Source organism: Pseudophryne corroboree, chromosome 1, assembly GCF_028390025.1.
Source record: "Pseudophryne corroboree isolate aPseCor3 chromosome 1, aPseCor3.hap2, whole genome shotgun sequence".
NCBI classification, from domain to species: domain Eukaryota; kingdom Metazoa; phylum Chordata; class Amphibia; order Anura; family Myobatrachidae; genus Pseudophryne; species Pseudophryne corroboree.
In genome coordinates this window covers 511,384,596-511,401,116 of record NC_086444.1, presented here as the reverse complement: position 1 = coordinate 511,401,116, position 16,521 = coordinate 511,384,596, and the positions used below count along the sequence as shown (strand labels likewise).

Sequence of the window (16,521 nt, the reverse complement as noted above, 5' to 3'; positions counted from 1 at the left end):
AAATCTACAACACCATCAGGCTCGAAGGAGCAGAAGTCAACAGCTACTTCTGCTAAAACCTCAGCATGATGCTGGGGCTCCCCTGTGGGAGTACGATCGGGTGGGGGCACGTCTACTGTCTTTCAGCCAAGTCTGGGTTCACTCAGATCTGGATCCTTGGGTATTGCAGATAGTATCCCAAGGGTACAAATTGGAATTTCAGGACCTTCCCCATGCCGATTTTTCAAATCAGCCTTACCAGCTTCTGTTCAGGACAGAGCAAAAGTGCTGTACGCAATACAGAAATTATGTCAAGACAACGTAATTTCCTTAGTTCCTGTGTCACAACAGGAAAAAGGGTTTTATTCAAGCCTGTTTGTAGTGCCGAAACCGGATGGCTTGGTCAGACCGATTTTAAACCCAAAGACTCTGAACCTTTATTTGAAAAAGTTCAAATTCAAGATTGAATCCCTGAGAGCGGTGATCTCCAGCTTGGAGGAAAAGGAATTTTCTGGTATCGATGGACATCAAAGATGCTTATTTACATGTTCCCATCTACCTGCCGCATCAGGCATACCTGTGGTTTGCGATGCAGGACTGCCACTACCAGTTCCAAACATTGCCTTTTGGGCTCTTCACGGCTCCGAGAATATTCACCAAGGTGATGGCGGAGATGATGGTTCTTCTTCACAAGAAAGGAGTCAGTCATCCCATACTTGGACGATCTCCTCATAAAAGCGATATCCAGGGAGAAACTAGTGCAGAACATTGCACTTTCCCTGACGGTGCTTCAACAGCAAGGTTGGATCATAAACCTTCCAAAATCACAATTGGAACCCACAATGAGGTTATCATTTCTGGGAATGATATTGGACACGGAAGCACAGAATGTATTCCTACCGGTGGAAAAGCTCTGGATATCCAGAGGATGGTCAAACAAGTTTTAAAACCAGCATGCGTATCGATTCATCAGTGCATCCGCCTGCTGGGGAAGATGGTAGTGGCCTAAGAGGCTCTACAATTTGGCCGATTCCATGCCTGGGTGTTCCAATGGGACCTAGTGGACAAGTGGTCCGGATCGCACCTACACATGCACCGGAGGATAATCCTGTCAACAAAAGCCAGTATTTCACTCTTGTGGTGGCTTCAAAGTTCTCACCTCCTGGAGGGACGCAGGTTCGGGATTCAGACTTGGATCCTGGTGACCACAGATGCAAGCCTCCGGGGTTGGGTAGCAGTCACACAAGGGGAAAGCTTCCAAGGATGATGGTCAAGTCAAGAAGTACTCCTTCACATAAACATTCTGGAATTGAGAGCTGTGTACAACAGCCTTCATCAAGCGGCACACCTTCTTCAAGGTCGTCCCATATAGAGCCAGTCAGACAATGTAACTGCAGTAGCTTACATAAACCGCCAGGGCGGAACAAAAAAACAGAGCGGCAATGGCAGAGGTGGTAAAGGTACTCCTCTGGGCAGAAAGACATGCAAAAGCTCTGTTGGCAATTTTCATTCTGGGAGTGGACAACTGGGAAGCAGACTTCCTCAGCAGACACTATCTCCATCCAGGAGAATGGGGCCTCCACCCAGAAGTCTTTGCAGAGGTAGCAGATCGTTGGGGCGTTTCTCAAGTAGATATGATGGCATCACGTCTCAACAAGAAGCTTCAGAAATATTGTTCCAGGTTGAGAGACCCACAAGCAATAGCAATGGATGTACTGGTGACCCAGTGGGTGTTTCAGTCGGTGTATCTGTTACTTCCACTAATTCCAAAAGTTCTCAAGATCATCAGAAGAACAAAGGTTCGAGCAATTCTCATTGCTCCAGACTGGCTAAGGAGGGCGTGGTATCCAGATCTTCAGGAGTTATTACTAGAAGAACCTCAGCCTCTTCCTCTTCGCGAGGACCTGCTTCAGCAGGGGCCGTTTGTTTATCAAGACTTACCGCGGCTGCGTTTGATTGCATGGCTGTTGAGCGCCAGATCCTAGCCCGTAAGGGTATTCCGAATGAAGTCATTCCCACACTTATTCTGGACAGGAAAGGGGTAACGTCCAAACATTACCATTGTATTTGGAGAAAATATGTATCTTGGTGTGAATCCAAGAAGTCTCCTGCAGTGGAGTTTAAATTAGGACGTCTTTTCCTATTTCTACAGGCGGTTGTGGATGCTGGCTTGAGATTAGGGACTATCAAGGTCCAAATTTCAGCCTTGTCCATTTTCTTTCAGAAACAGTTGGCTTCCCTTCCTGAGGTCCAGACGTTCGTGAAGGGGGTTCTGCGCATCCAACCTCCCTTTGTGCCCCCTGCATCGCCATTGGATCTTAATGTGGTGTTGCAGTTCCTTAAATCGGACTGGTTTGAGACTCTACAAGAGGTAGAGTTGAAGTTTCTCACTTGGAAAGTGGTCATGCTGTTGGCCTTGGCCTCAGGCAGACGAGTGTCTGAATTAGGGGCTCTGTCACACAAGAGTCCTTATTTGATTTTTCATGAAGATAGAGCTGAACTGCGGACGCGTCAGCATTTTCTTCCAAAGGTTGTGTCTTATTTCCATATCAACCAACCTGTGGTGGTGCCAGTGGCTTCTGACACCTCAGCCATTTCAAAGTCCTTGGATGTCGTCAGAGCGTTGAGGACTTATGTTGCAAGAATGGCTCGGATAAGGAAAACAGAATCTTTGTTTGTCCTCTATGACCCCAACAAGATTGGGGGTCCTGCTTCTAAGCAGACTATTGCGCGCTGGATCAGAGGTACCATTCAGCACGCTTATTCCACGGCAGGATTGCCGTTAACGAGTTCGGTAAAGGCCCACTCTACAAGGAAAGTGGGTTCTTCCTGGGCGGCTGCCCGGGGTGTCTCGGCGTTGCAAATTTGCCGAGCAGCTACTTGTTCAGGGGCAAACACATTTGCTAAGTTTTACAGGTTTGACACCTTGGCTGCTGACTACCTTCAGTTTGGTCAGTCAGTTCTGCAGGAACATTAGCACTTTCCCGCCCGTACTGGGAGCTTTGGTACATCCCCATGGTACTAAAATGGACCCCAGCATCCTCTAGGACGTAAGAGAAAATAGGATTTTAATTACCTACCGGTAAATCCTTTTCTCGTAGTCCGTAGAGGATGCTGGGTGCCCGCCCAGTGCTCATTTTTCCTGCAAACTTACGTTTAGTCTTTTTACACAGGTTCTCATGTGTTAAGATGTTTTACAGGAGTAGCTGTTACGTTATGCATGCACGTTAGCATGGGTTATGTTAAAGGCCATGTTAGGCGACATGTTTTTGGTATGGTGTGAGCTGGTGTGAATTTTGCCACTAGTTTAATGTAAATTCTTCTCTCGAAGTTGTCCGTCTCTTCGGGCACAGTTCCTATACTGAGGTCTGGAGGCGGGGCATAGAGGGAGGAGCCAGTTCACACTGTTGAAAAGTCTTAAAGTGCCGAAGGCTCCTGCAGAACCGTCTATACCCCATGGTACTAAAATAGACCCTGGCATCCTCTACGGACTACGAGAAAAGTATTTACCGGTAGGTAATTTAAAATCCTATTTTGTCTGAACGACCGTTCTTGTTAGCTTTCCATACATCCAGTACAAGTGCTGTGCACATAGAGCTGTATCATATTTAACTGTCTGTGACCACCTGCCAGCTAAAAGTTGTGGCCCCACTTTCTTCCTTAAGGGACACTGAATTGATATGTGCCAGCAGCCATATGTGCTACCATTTTGAATGTAAATCTTTGCACCTGCCAACACATAGATGACCTTGATTTCTGTCAAACAAATCACAATACAGTTGGCCAAATACAATCCTACTCGGTCACTAAATGGGATGTAGTCATGATATCGGCGACCAGCATACTGATGCCGGGATCCCACCCACCAGAATACTGGCAGGGGTCGAAGGCTATTCCCACTCGTGGGTGTCCACGTCACCCATAGAGCGGGAATTTTTTTTTTTTTTTTGCTAAAATCATTTTGGATAAGATTAAACTCATGTTCTTCACCTAATTCACTCACAAAATAAAAACCTTTAATTTCGGAGCATTTTTTTAAGGAAAAAATGTCAGTTAAGTGGTGAAAGCAGATTTTACATGGGTACGACTCGGGTTGAAGGGCAGTGTGAACGGGTTGCCTGGTTGATGCGACCCACTATCCGTTCACTGTATGGGAGCAGGCGGTACATGGAGATCATCTGATCTCCAAGCGCCGCCTACCACACATGACGCGGTGACTTAATCGACGCGATAATAGCCTGAAAGGGGTCTCGGGTGGGTGCACAAGACTCCGTTCCAACACCCTAAATGCAGCGTGAAAGCGGTAATAGTCGCTTACCCTTTTTTTTTTTTTAAATATCCTGCCTGTATGCCCAATTAAACCTAGCCATTTGGCATATGTAATTGAAGGATGAGCACTAAGGGGATGATTCGGAGTCATACGCAATACCGATTTTCATGTAAATCAGTGATTGTTTACTAGTCTTCATGCATCTAAATCACTAAAGTCACACAGCCCATATATCCCATGAAGTGCTCACATAGAGTCACAGGAGTGATTGAGACACACTGGCTCTGGAATGTATTGGGGGTGTTCCTGGGTGAAGTTTGGAGGTGACTATGCAGGAACACAAAGAAATTCCGTCTGATGGGTATGATATTGGAGTGTCGCAGGAGTGGTTGTAAACTCAGATTGCATACTTTGAAGGCCATACTTGGATGGAAATTCTGCACCTAGCATGGGGCTGGTGCAAGCCCCAATGGTGCTTCTAATGGTTGCGAGCACAGATGCAGAAAGTGGGCGTCCCAGCCCGTGCTTACTCAGACGCACACTTGTACACCAGGGGAAGGGATTTTACTAGCATTAGCGAAAAAACTGCTAAATACACCGATGTTTCATGTGCCCAGCTCTGCCAGCCCTCCGCTTGCCCACTGAACTCCCATTCCTCATGCTGGTATTCCTGAGACAGGAGTATAGCAACGTCAATTAGACTTTATGCCAAAACAAGTGCTATATCTGCATTTATGTCAGTTTCATAGAGCTGGGAGTATGGAGGCATGGTTAATATTTTAGTATGGACAGAAGGTAAAATGGGCATTAAAATGGAAAAATTATATGGTTTAGTGATTGGATGAAATTGCTGTTCAAATCATAAACCACACAAGTAATCTCTAGAACGGAGACACTATTTTAGAAAATCATGTAATGTGAAGTTGGAGTTGTTAATTTCAGCAGCAGCCCATTTCAGCAGCGAGATGTGTGCTGAGCAAGGCGAGTGGGGGGTGCTCATTTCACCCAGCAGGGAAATGAGCTATCTGCTAGATTGGCCTGCATGCAGTCCAATCTGGCATCGGCGATAGCAATGCGCGGGGTCGTGCATCGCTATCACTGTGGGGCATACACACGAGAGATCCGTGCATAACTTCTAAGCAATCTAGTCAGATTTCTTAGAATTTTAGCACTGATCTCTCCGTGTGTACCCCCCTTTAGGAGCAGATTGGCTGGTACTTTATCTCCAGCGACTTTATCTCCAGCCAAGGCTTAGTAAATAGACCCCTAAATGACTTCTGATTATAAAGATAATGGCAGCATAAAGTAAACTAAATAGTTCTCCAAAAAATGGTAGTTGTAAAATGCTACAAAATAGAAGGTAGGGTATATCCCGCAAACCCTGCATACAGATGCACGTACCCTACACCAATGTATCTCTAAAACAAATTTTCATATGTTGGAAACTATTATATGTATAATTTATCCATGTGTGCCACCATTGAAGTGCAAATGCATGCCTAAGTAATACTTACCTGTCTCTCACTCCTTCCCCACTTATTAAAGCTCATGTGACCCTCCTATAAGTAAAAATGTGGAGAGAGAGGTTTTGTGTGTCCAATTTGTCAGATGGGTTCAATCCAATAAGGTGCGTGTTTTCTCTGCAAATTCGCATTGTAAATTCATTTTGCAATCCAATTAGAAGCTCCCATTGAACCAGGCAGAGTAAAGTTGCATTTAGGGAAAATCCCTATTTTATGGTTAAAATGTCAGGACACTATGCAGAACCCCTTGGACACTGCCGTTCTCTCCCCCTTCCCCCTTGACTAATTAGACAATTGGAAGTTTCCAATTAGCTTAATTAGTCCAATAATTACAGGTAATTTTTATGATTTAAAAAAATTTCCTCAAATCTGTCCAAAATCAACTTTTTCATTCCTTTATGGACCCCAAATTTAATTAGAGCATTTTTTAATAATTGCTTTTTATCATTTTTGTCACATGAAAGTAAATAACAAAGTTGCTTTTTAGCATTATTATTTTTTATTTTTTTTACTTTAAAAAAAAAAATGCACAAATCAGCCATTTAATACCATTTAAAAACCTCCAGTACTTTCGTTATGCCCACTAACTGCTTTCTGTATGATCCTGCAAATGAAATTGTCACTTTTTCACACACATCTTATGGGTTGGGGCGAGGAGACCGGCACTGGGAATCCCGCCGGTCAGCATACTGACCCCGGGATCGCATCACCATCTCTCACATTGCATTTGGGAGACAATTCAAAAACTCCAACTGCGAGTACTGCAAATAGAATTTTAAATTGGATTGGAGAATTCTCAGGTGCGCGCATTCGTACAAAGCCTGTGAGTTTCATTAAACCTGCAACTCGCACCTAATTGGATTGACCCTCTTGGCCAGGCATGTCCAAACTGCGGCCCTCCAGCTGTTGAGAAACTACACATCCCAGCATGCCCTGACACAGCTTTAGCATTCTGACAGCAAAACTGTGTCAGGGCATGCTGGGATATGTAGTTTCTCAACAGCTGGAGGGCCGCAGTTTGGACATGCCTGCTCTAGGCTAACTTTGTGTTCTATTGTCTGTCAAGCTTTCATATGCGTTTAAATACAGACATATATCTGTATGTATGTAATGTATGTATGTATGTATGTACAGTGTGTGTGTATATATATGTGTGTATATATATATATATATATATATATATATATACAGCTGCTCGGCTCCGGCACTCCTGCTATGCACAGCTTGCTCAGGTGCCTTCCCTGTGGGGCATGCCCACCTGCATATAGAAATTGTTGTGGAGGCGGCACTCAAAGACTTGCACGAATAGTGAAAAAGCATCCACGTGTGTGGATGTTGCTTTAATGTGTGACGTTTCGGGGACGTATCCCCTTCCTCAGACAGTGAAAACAGTGCAATGGTACAGGTATAAATACTTATAAAAATCAGTGCCACTTACCCCCCTTCCACGACTCTCAGCTGTGTGCCTCGCGGTGCTCCAGACCTCCCATGTCCCGCACTTCCGGTTTCTCTGTTACCCGAGCACAGGAAGTAGCGTCATCGGGTCAGCCTGTTACCATGACGACGCACAGCTTACTGTCACGGAGGAAACAAATTTATTTATGTATTTGTTTCCTCCGTGACAGTAAGCTGTGCGTCGTCATGGTAACAGGCTGACCCGATGACGCTACTTCCTGTGCTCGGGTAACAGAGAAACCGGAAGTGCGGGACATGGGAGGTCTGGAGCACCGCGAGGCACACAGCTGAGAGTCGTGGAAGGGGGGTAAGTGGCACTGATTTTTATAAGTATTTATACCTGTACCATTGCACTGTTTTCACTGTCTGAGGAAGGGGATACGTCCCCGAAACGTCACACATTAAAGCAACATCCACACACGTGGATGCTTTTTCACTATTCGTGCAAGTCTTTGAGTGCCGCCTCCACAACAATTTCTATATATATATATATATATATACACACAGGTTGAGTATCCCTTATCCAAAATGCTTGGGACCAGAGGTATTTTGGATATCGGATTTTTCCGTATTTTGGAATAATTGCATACCATAATGAGATATCATGGTGATGGGACCACAATCTAAGCACAGAATGCATGTATGTTACATATACACCTTATACACACAGCCTGAAGGTAAGTTTAGCCAATATTTTTAATAACTTTGTGCATTAAGCAAAGTGTGTCTACATTCACACAATTCATTTATGTTTCATATACACCTTATACACACAGCCTGAAGGTCATTTAATACAATATTTTTAATAACTTCGTGTATTAAACAAAGTTTGTGTACATTGAGCCATCAAAAAACAAAGATTTCACTGTCTCACTCTCACTCAAAAAATTCTGTATTTCGTAATATTCCGTATTTCGGAATATTTGGATATGGGATACTCCACCTGTGTATGTGTGTGTATATGTATATGTATGTGTGTGTGTGTGTGTGTGTGTGTGTGTGTGTGTGTGTATATGTATGTATATATATATATATATATATATATATGTGTCAAAGTAACGATCATGGACTGATTATTTCCATTAGACTTCTCAAACTAAAACAGCTATTTTTAAAATTTATTTTGAAAATAAAATATATTTGTTGGGATTCCAAGATTTATATTGTAGGAGGGACATGGAGAAAAATCGATTATAAGGGGGTGGGTTATAGTTATGGGTAGAAGGAGAGTGGAAGAAGGGATTCTACTTTGATATTGTATAGGCAAACTATACAGAGATTGAGGTGGAATGATACCCCATGAAGGTAATCAAATCAATAGTGCTCTATAGATATAGACACGGAAGGTTATTGAACTCTTTTCCGATGTCCCAAGTTTTGTGTACCCCTATGGATAAGTTCCTCAGTATACTGGTATTGGGCTCCATTTCATAAATTTTCCAAACTGATTTCTTTAGAGTAGAGAGTTTTGGAGGGTTCTCATTCCATGAAGCAGCCACAAGACAATTAGCCACACTACACACGTGTCTTAAGAAATTTGGTTAAATGTATGAGGAGATGCAGGAGAAAATGGTTTTGGTGGTTTTGGTTAATGGTGCTAACAACTGGAATATTACCAGTCAGGCTGCAAACTTCAAACACAAATTTCTGAATGGATGAAGATGGTGGTTCCTGGCGACCTCCCCAAAATAGCCTGTAGACTGTTGTAAAAATATTTAGTGTAATTGTTCCAGGTAGGAGGGGTATGGGAACATTTTTAAAAGACCCTTCATACTGATATAAGAAGAACAAAGGTCTTCAGGAGTATAGGTGCATCCCTCTCACACAATCTTAAATTCCGCAGCAAGACTAATCTTCCTCTCTGACCACTCCTACATATTGTAAATCCCTAAACTGGATCCATTTTGTCCCTGAAAACACAAGTCAGATTGCTCACCCATACCTAGAAAAACCTCAACACCACCCCTTCATGCTTTTTATATATCATGTCAAAATATTCTCCCTGGTGCTGTATTATATCTACCTGTGACCTTTGCTTCAGCTCTCATTGGCATCTATATTACTTTCTCTAACGTCCTAGTGGATGCTGGGGACTCCGAAAGGACCATGGGGAATAGCGGCTCTGCAGGAGACTGGGCACAAAGTAAAAGCTTTAGGACTAGCTGGTGTGCACTGGCTCCTCCCCCTATGACCCTCCTCCAAGCCTCAGTTAAGATTTTGTGCCCGAACGAGAAGGGTGCAATCTAGGTGGCTCTCCTGAGCTGCTTAGAGTAAAAGTTTAAATAGGTTTTTTATTTTCAGTGAGACCTGCTGGCAACAGGCTCACTGCATCGAGGGACTAAGGGGAGAAGAAGCGAACTCACCTGCGTGCAGAGTGCATTGGGCTTCTTAGGCTACTGGACATTAGCTCCAGAGGGACGATCACAGGCCCAGCCATGGATGGGTCCCGGAGCCGCGCCGCCGGCCCCCTTACAGAGCCAGAAGAGTGAAGAGGTCCGGAAAATCGGCGGCAGAAGACGTCCTGTCTTCAATAAGGTAGCGCACAGCACCGCAGCTGTGCTCCATTGCTCTCAGCACACTTCACACTCCGGTCACTGAGGGTGCAGGGCGCTAGGGGGGGGCGCCCTGGGACGCAATGAAAATACCTTAAATGGCTAAAAATACATCACATATAGCTCCTGGGCTATATGGATGTATTTAACCCCTGCCAGTTTTCCACAAAAAAGCGGGAGAAAGGCCGCCGAAAAAGGGGCGGAGCCTATCTCCTCAGCACACAAGCGCCATTTTTTCCTCACAGCTCCGTTGGAGGAAGGCTCCCTGACTCTCCCCTGCAGTCCTGCACAACAGAAACAGGGTAAAACAAGAGGGGGGGGCACTAAATTGGCATATTAATATATACAGCAGCTATATTAGGGAAAAACACTTATATAAGGTTATCCCTGTATATATATAGCGCTCTGGTGTGTGCTGGCAAACTCTCCCTCTGTCTCCCCAAAGGGCTAGTGGGGTCCTGTCCTCTATCAGAGCATTCCCTGTGTGTGTGCTGTGTGTCGGTACGCTGTGTCGACATGTATGAGGAGGAAAATGGTGTGGAGGCGGAGCAATTGCCTGTGTTAGTGATGTCACCCCCTAGGGAGTCGACACCTGACTGGATGGTCTTATGGAAAGAATTACGTGATAGTGTCGGCACTTTACAAAAGACTGTTGACGACATGAGACAGCCGGCAAATCAGTTAATACCTGTACAGGCGTCTCAAACACCGTCAGGGGTTATAAAACGCCCGTTACCTCAGGTCGATACAGACACTGACACGGACACTGACTCCAGTGTCGACGGTGAGGGAACAAACGTATTTTCCAGTAGGGCCACACGTTACATGATCACGGCAATGAAGGAGGTTTTGAACATTTCTGATACTACAAGTACCACAAAAAAGGGTATTATGTGGGGTGTGAAAAAACTACCCGTAGTTTTTCCTGAATCAGATGAATTAAATGAGGTGTGTGATGAAGCGTGGGTTTCCCCCGATAAAAAACTGCTAATTTCTAAAAAATTATTGGCATTATACCCTTTCCCGCCAGAGGTTAGGGCGCGTTGGGAAACACCCCCTAGCGTAGATAAGGCGCTCACACGCTTATCAAAACAAGTGGCGTTACCGTCCCCTGATACGGCCGCCCTCAAGGAACCAGCTGATAGGAAGCTGGAAAATATCCTTAAAAGTATATACACACATACTGGTATTATACTGCGACCAGCAATCGCCTCAGCCTGGATGTGCAGTGCTGGGGTGGCTTGGTCGGATTCCCTGACTGAAAATATTGATACCCTGGACAGGGACAATATATTATTGACTATAGAGCATTTAAAGGATGCATTTCTATATATGCGAGATGCACAGAGGGATATTTGCACTCTGGCATCAAGAGTAAGTGCGATGTCCATTTCTGCCAGAAGAGGATTATGGACGCGACAGTGGTCAGGGGATGCGGATTCCAAACGGCATATGGAAGTATTGCCGTATAAAGGGGAGGAGTTATTTGGGGGCGGTCTATCGGACCTGGTGGCCACGGCAACGGCTGGGAAATCCACCTTTTTACCCCAAGTCACCTCGCAGCAGAAAAAGATACCGTCTTTTCAGGCTCAGTCCTTTCGTCCCCATAAGGGCAAGCGGGCAAAAGGCCACTCATATCTGCCCCGGGGCAGAGGAAGGGGAAAAAGACTGCAGCAAACAGCCTCTTCCCACGAACAGAAGCCCTCCCCCGCTTCTGCCAAGTCCTCAGCATGACGCTGGGGCCTTACAAGCGGACTCAGGCACGGTGGGGGCCCGTCTCAAGAATTTCAGCGCGCAGTGGGCACACTCGCAAGTGGACCCCTGGATCCTGCAGGTAGTATCTCAGGGGTACAAATTGGAATTCGAGCTGTCTCCCCCTCGTCGGTTCCTGAAGTCTGCTTTACCAACGTCTCCCCCCGACAGGGAGGCGGTATTGGAAGCCATTCACAAGCTGTATTCCCAGCAGGTGATAATCAAGGTTCCCCTCCTACAACAGGGAAAGGGGTATTATTCCACGCTGTTTGTGGTACCGAAGCCGGACGGCTCGGTGAGACCCATTTTAAATCTGAAATCCTTGAACACTTACATAAAAAGGTTCAAGTTCAAGATGGAGTCACTCAGAGCAGTGATAGCGAACCTGGAAGAAGGGGACTATATGGTGTCTCTGGACATCAAGGATGCTTACCTCCATGTCCCAATTTGCCCTTCTCACCAAGGGTACCTCAGGTTTGTGGTACAGAACTGTCACTATCAGTTTCAGACGCTGCCGTTTGGATTGTCCACGGCACCCCGGGTCTTTACCAAGGTAATGGCCGAAATGATGATTCTTCTTCGAAGAAAAGGCGTCTTAATTATCCCTTACTTGGACGATCTCCTGATAAGGGCAAGGTCCAGAGAACAGTTAGAGGTCGGAGTAGCACTATCTCAAGTAGTACTACGACAGCACGGATGGATTCTAAATATTCCAAAATCGCAGCCGATTCCGACGACACGTCTGCTGTTCCTAGGGATGATTCTGGACACAGTACAGAAAAAGGTGTTTCTCCCGGAGGAGAAAGCCAAGGAGTTATCCGACCTAGTCAGGAACCTCCTAAGACCAGGCCAAGTGTCAGTACATCAATGCACAAGGGTCCTGGGAAAGATGGTGGCTTCTTACGAAGCGATTCCATTCGGCAGATTCCACGCAAGAACTTTTCAGTGGGATCTGCTGGACAAATGGTCCGGATCGCATCTTCAAATGCATCAGCGGATAACCCTGTCTCCAAGGACAAGGGTGTCTCTCCTGTGGTGGTTACAGAGTGCTCATCTCCTAGAGGGCCGCAGATTCGGCATTCAGGATTGGGTCCTGGTGACCACGGATGCCAGCCTGAGAGGCTGGGGAGCAGTCACACAGGGAAGAAATTTCCAGGGCTTGTGGTCAAGCATGGAAACGTCACTTCACATAAATATCCTGGAACTAAGGGCCATTTACAATGCCCTAAGTCAGGCAAGACCTCTGCTTCAGGGTCAGCCGGTGTTGATCCAGTCGGACAACATCACGGCAGTCGCCCACGTAAACAGACAGGGCGGCACAAGAAGCAGGAGGGCAATGATGGAAGTGGCAAGGATTCTTCGCTGGGCGGAGAATCATGTGATAGCACTGTCAGCAGTGTTCATTCCGGGAGTGGACAACTGGGAAGCAGACTTCCTCAGCAGACACGATCTTCACCCGGGGGAGTGGGGACTTCACCCAGAAGTCTTCCACATGATTGTGAACCGTTGGGAAAAACCAAAGGTGGACATGATGGCGTCCCGCCTCAACAAAAAACTGGACAGATATTGCGCCAGGTCAAGGGACCCTTAGGCAATAGCTGTGGACGCTCTGGTAACACCGTGGGTGTACCAGTCAGTGTATGTGTTCCCTCCTCTTCCTCTCATACCAAAAGTACTGAGAATCATAAGAAGGAGAGGAGTAAAGACTATTCTCGTGGCTCCGGATTGGCCAAGAAGGACTTGGTACCCGGAAATTCAAGAGATGCTCACGGAAGACCCGTGGCCTCTACCTCTAAGAAAGGACCTGCTCCAGCAGGGACCATGTCTGTTCCAAGACTTACCGCGGCTGCGTTTGACGGCATGGCGGTTGAACGCCGGATCCTGAAAGAAAAAGGCATTCCGGATGAAGTCATCCCTACCCTGATCAAAGCCAGGAAGGATGTAACCATACAACATTATCACCGTATTTGGCGTAAATATGTTGCGTGGTGCGAGGCCAGGAAGGCCCCTACAGAGGAATTTCAACTGGGTCGTTTCCTGCATTTCCTGCAAACAGGACTGTCTATGGGCCTCAAATTAGGGTCCATTAAGGTTCAAATTTCGGCCCTGTCAATATTCTTCCAAAAAGAACTGGCTTCTGTTCCTGAAGTTCAGACGTTTGTCAAGGGAGTACTGCATATACAGCCTCCTTTTGTGCCTCCAGTGGCACCTTGGGATCTCAATGTAGTTTTGGGATTCCTAAAATCACATTGGTTTGAACCACTCACCACTGTGGACTTAAAATATCTCACATGGAAAGTGGTAATGCTGTTAGCCCTGGCTTCAGCCAGGCGTGTCTCAGAATTGGCGGCTTTATCCTATAAAAGCCCTTACCTAATTTTTCATATGTGGTGCCTGCGGCTACTAGGGACTTGGAGGATTCCAAGTTGCTGGACGTAGTCAGGGCCCTGAAAATATATGTTTCCAGGACGGCTGGAGTCAGAAAATCTGATTCGCTGTTTATCCTGTATGCACCCAGCAAGCTGGGTGCTCCTGCTTCTAAGCAGACGATTGCTCGTTGGATTTGTAGTACAATTCAGCTTGCACATTCTGTGGCAGGCCTGCCACAGCCAAAATCTGTAAAAGCCCATTCCACACGGAAAGTGGGCTCATCTTGGGCGGCTGCCCGAGGGGTCTCGGCTTTACAACTTTGCCGAGCAGCTACATGGTCAGGGGCAAACACGTTTGCTAAATTCTACAAATTTGATACCCTGGCTGAGGAGGACCTGGAGTTCTCTCATTCGGTGCTGCAGAGTCATCCGCACTCTCCCGCCCGTTTGGGAGCTTTGGTATAATCCCCATGGTCCTTTCGGAGTCCCCAGCATCCACTAGGACGTTAGAGAAAATAAGAATTTACTTACCGATAATTCTATTTCTCATAGTCCGTAGTGGATGCTGGGCGCCCATCCCAAGTGCGGATTGTCTGCATTACTTGTACATAGTTATTGTTACAAAAATCGGGTTATTGTTGTTGTGAGCCATCTTTTCAGAGGCTCCTTCTGTTATCATGCTGTTAACTGGGTTCAGATCACAAGTTGTACGGTGTGATTGGTGTGGCTGGTATGAGTCTTACCCGGGATTCAAAATCCTTCCTTATTGTGTACGCTCGTCCGGGCACAGTATCCTAACTGAGGCTTGGAGGAGGGTCATAGGGGGAGGAGCCAGTGCACACCAGCTAGTCCTAAAGCTTTTACTTTGTGCCCAGTCTCCTGCGGAGCCGCTATTCCCCATGGTCCTTTCGGAGTCCCCAGCATCCACTACGGACTATGAGAAATAGAATTATCGGTAAGTAAATTCTTATTTTTTCTGTGCTGTCACCCACTTATGTAATTCCTACCATGCCCAACCACAGTCTCCTCATAGCCTTCAAATCAAAATAATAATAATAATAATTTTTATTTATATAGTGCTGTTTCTCCAACAGGACTCAAGGCGCTTTACCGACATCAAAAACAATGCACATAATACAGCAGATTTAAGTAATACACCAATAGATAAGCCACACAGACATAAAAGAAAACCTTAAGCGCACACAAAGCATAATGCAGGATTGGTTTTGGCATTTTGTGTAATCATTTTCAAGGATTATATTTCACCCTCACAAGGTGCCAGGTGCGGCAGCCATCTTGGGCGCACTGTGTAGGATTACCCAGGGTGGAATAGTCTACCCCTACAAGAGATAACACAAAATGGGGAGATTGCAGAGTCCTAAAGTTCAGAGTAGGGTTCCAACAAAACCATAAGATCCATGTATTTTTCATCCCATCCACAAGTGCACCAGATGAGTCGGCCAATTTGGTCGTACTACGAAAGTTACACTGTGGGAGATGAGCCATACAAGGGCCATATGAATGTATGGGAAAACTGACACGTGTAGGAGTATGCTATACCCTGCACGTAAAGATCCAAATGAAGCACACCCTGCCCATAGAGGAACCATCCGAGGCAGCAATCTGGGGTGCATTGCATAGGTTGCTGCTGGCAGGGTGTGCAATCAGTGGAGATGAACATTACAGGAATAGCACACAGTGGGGTGGAAGTACGCTGTAAAAAGAAAAAAGGGAAACACACATTTGCAGGAACCAACAGACGGAGAAAAGTTGTAATAACATTATTTTGAGAAAATTATAAATGTCCTGGTCTCATGGTAGCAATGCGGGTGGGTGTGCTTTTTAAAACCCATCTATATGAGTTTATTCTACTCTGACCTATGCTACACACATTATTGGAATGTTAAGGTATGTATTTGTGTGCAATCGTTTTGGGAGCCAAGTGCCAATGTGACATTTTATGAGACCCCAATAGAGGCAGTTTCAAATAGAATGTATTTTCTATCTGAGAATCCAGGGAAACAAAAAAAACACAGATTCTGGGGTCCTAATCCACAGGTTACACTAACAAATATGTATTGAAATGGTCTTGCTTTCTCTGTTATATTCTAAGTTCTATATAATCAAAGACTGCTCCCTACCTCTATGGGGGGAGTTCAAGTGTTTTGCGCACCAGTGGTCACTAGATGGCGCCCAACGTAGCTATTCAAGTGTTGGACCGTTCGGGTGCACACAGCCGCCGATGCTGACATTACTGTCATGATGTCCCGTCATTTTGCCGGCCTGGCAATTAGTGTTTGAATATTTGTCACTGACATTTGCTGATTATTTATACTTAGTGTCACTTATTCTGCATGCAATTTTCATGATTTTTATTTTTATTTTTTTTTATTTTGTTCTGTTGTGGCTTAAGATTTACTAAATGCATTAGAATCCTACTCTGACCCTGTCCATTGGCCAGTTTATTGTGTGGAAAGTTAATGCACATGTATCTAATGAACATTCAGAAAGTACAAACCCAGCAGCAAGTCATCCCTGGAAATGTATCTCAGATGTATACTTGATGTGTTGCAGTAATATATTGAGTCTTCAGTCTGGATGTATCCTATATTTTAAATGTG

At 45.5% G+C, this 16,521-nt stretch overlaps 1 protein-coding gene across 3 annotated transcripts in view; it reads left to right on the top strand.

Annotated features, from left to right (window-relative positions):
• Nucleotides 1-16,521, top strand: part of ENTREP1 (endosomal transmembrane epsin interactor 1) — a 333,779-nt gene that overhangs the window by 130,595 nt on the left and 186,663 nt on the right. The window lies entirely within an intron of this gene.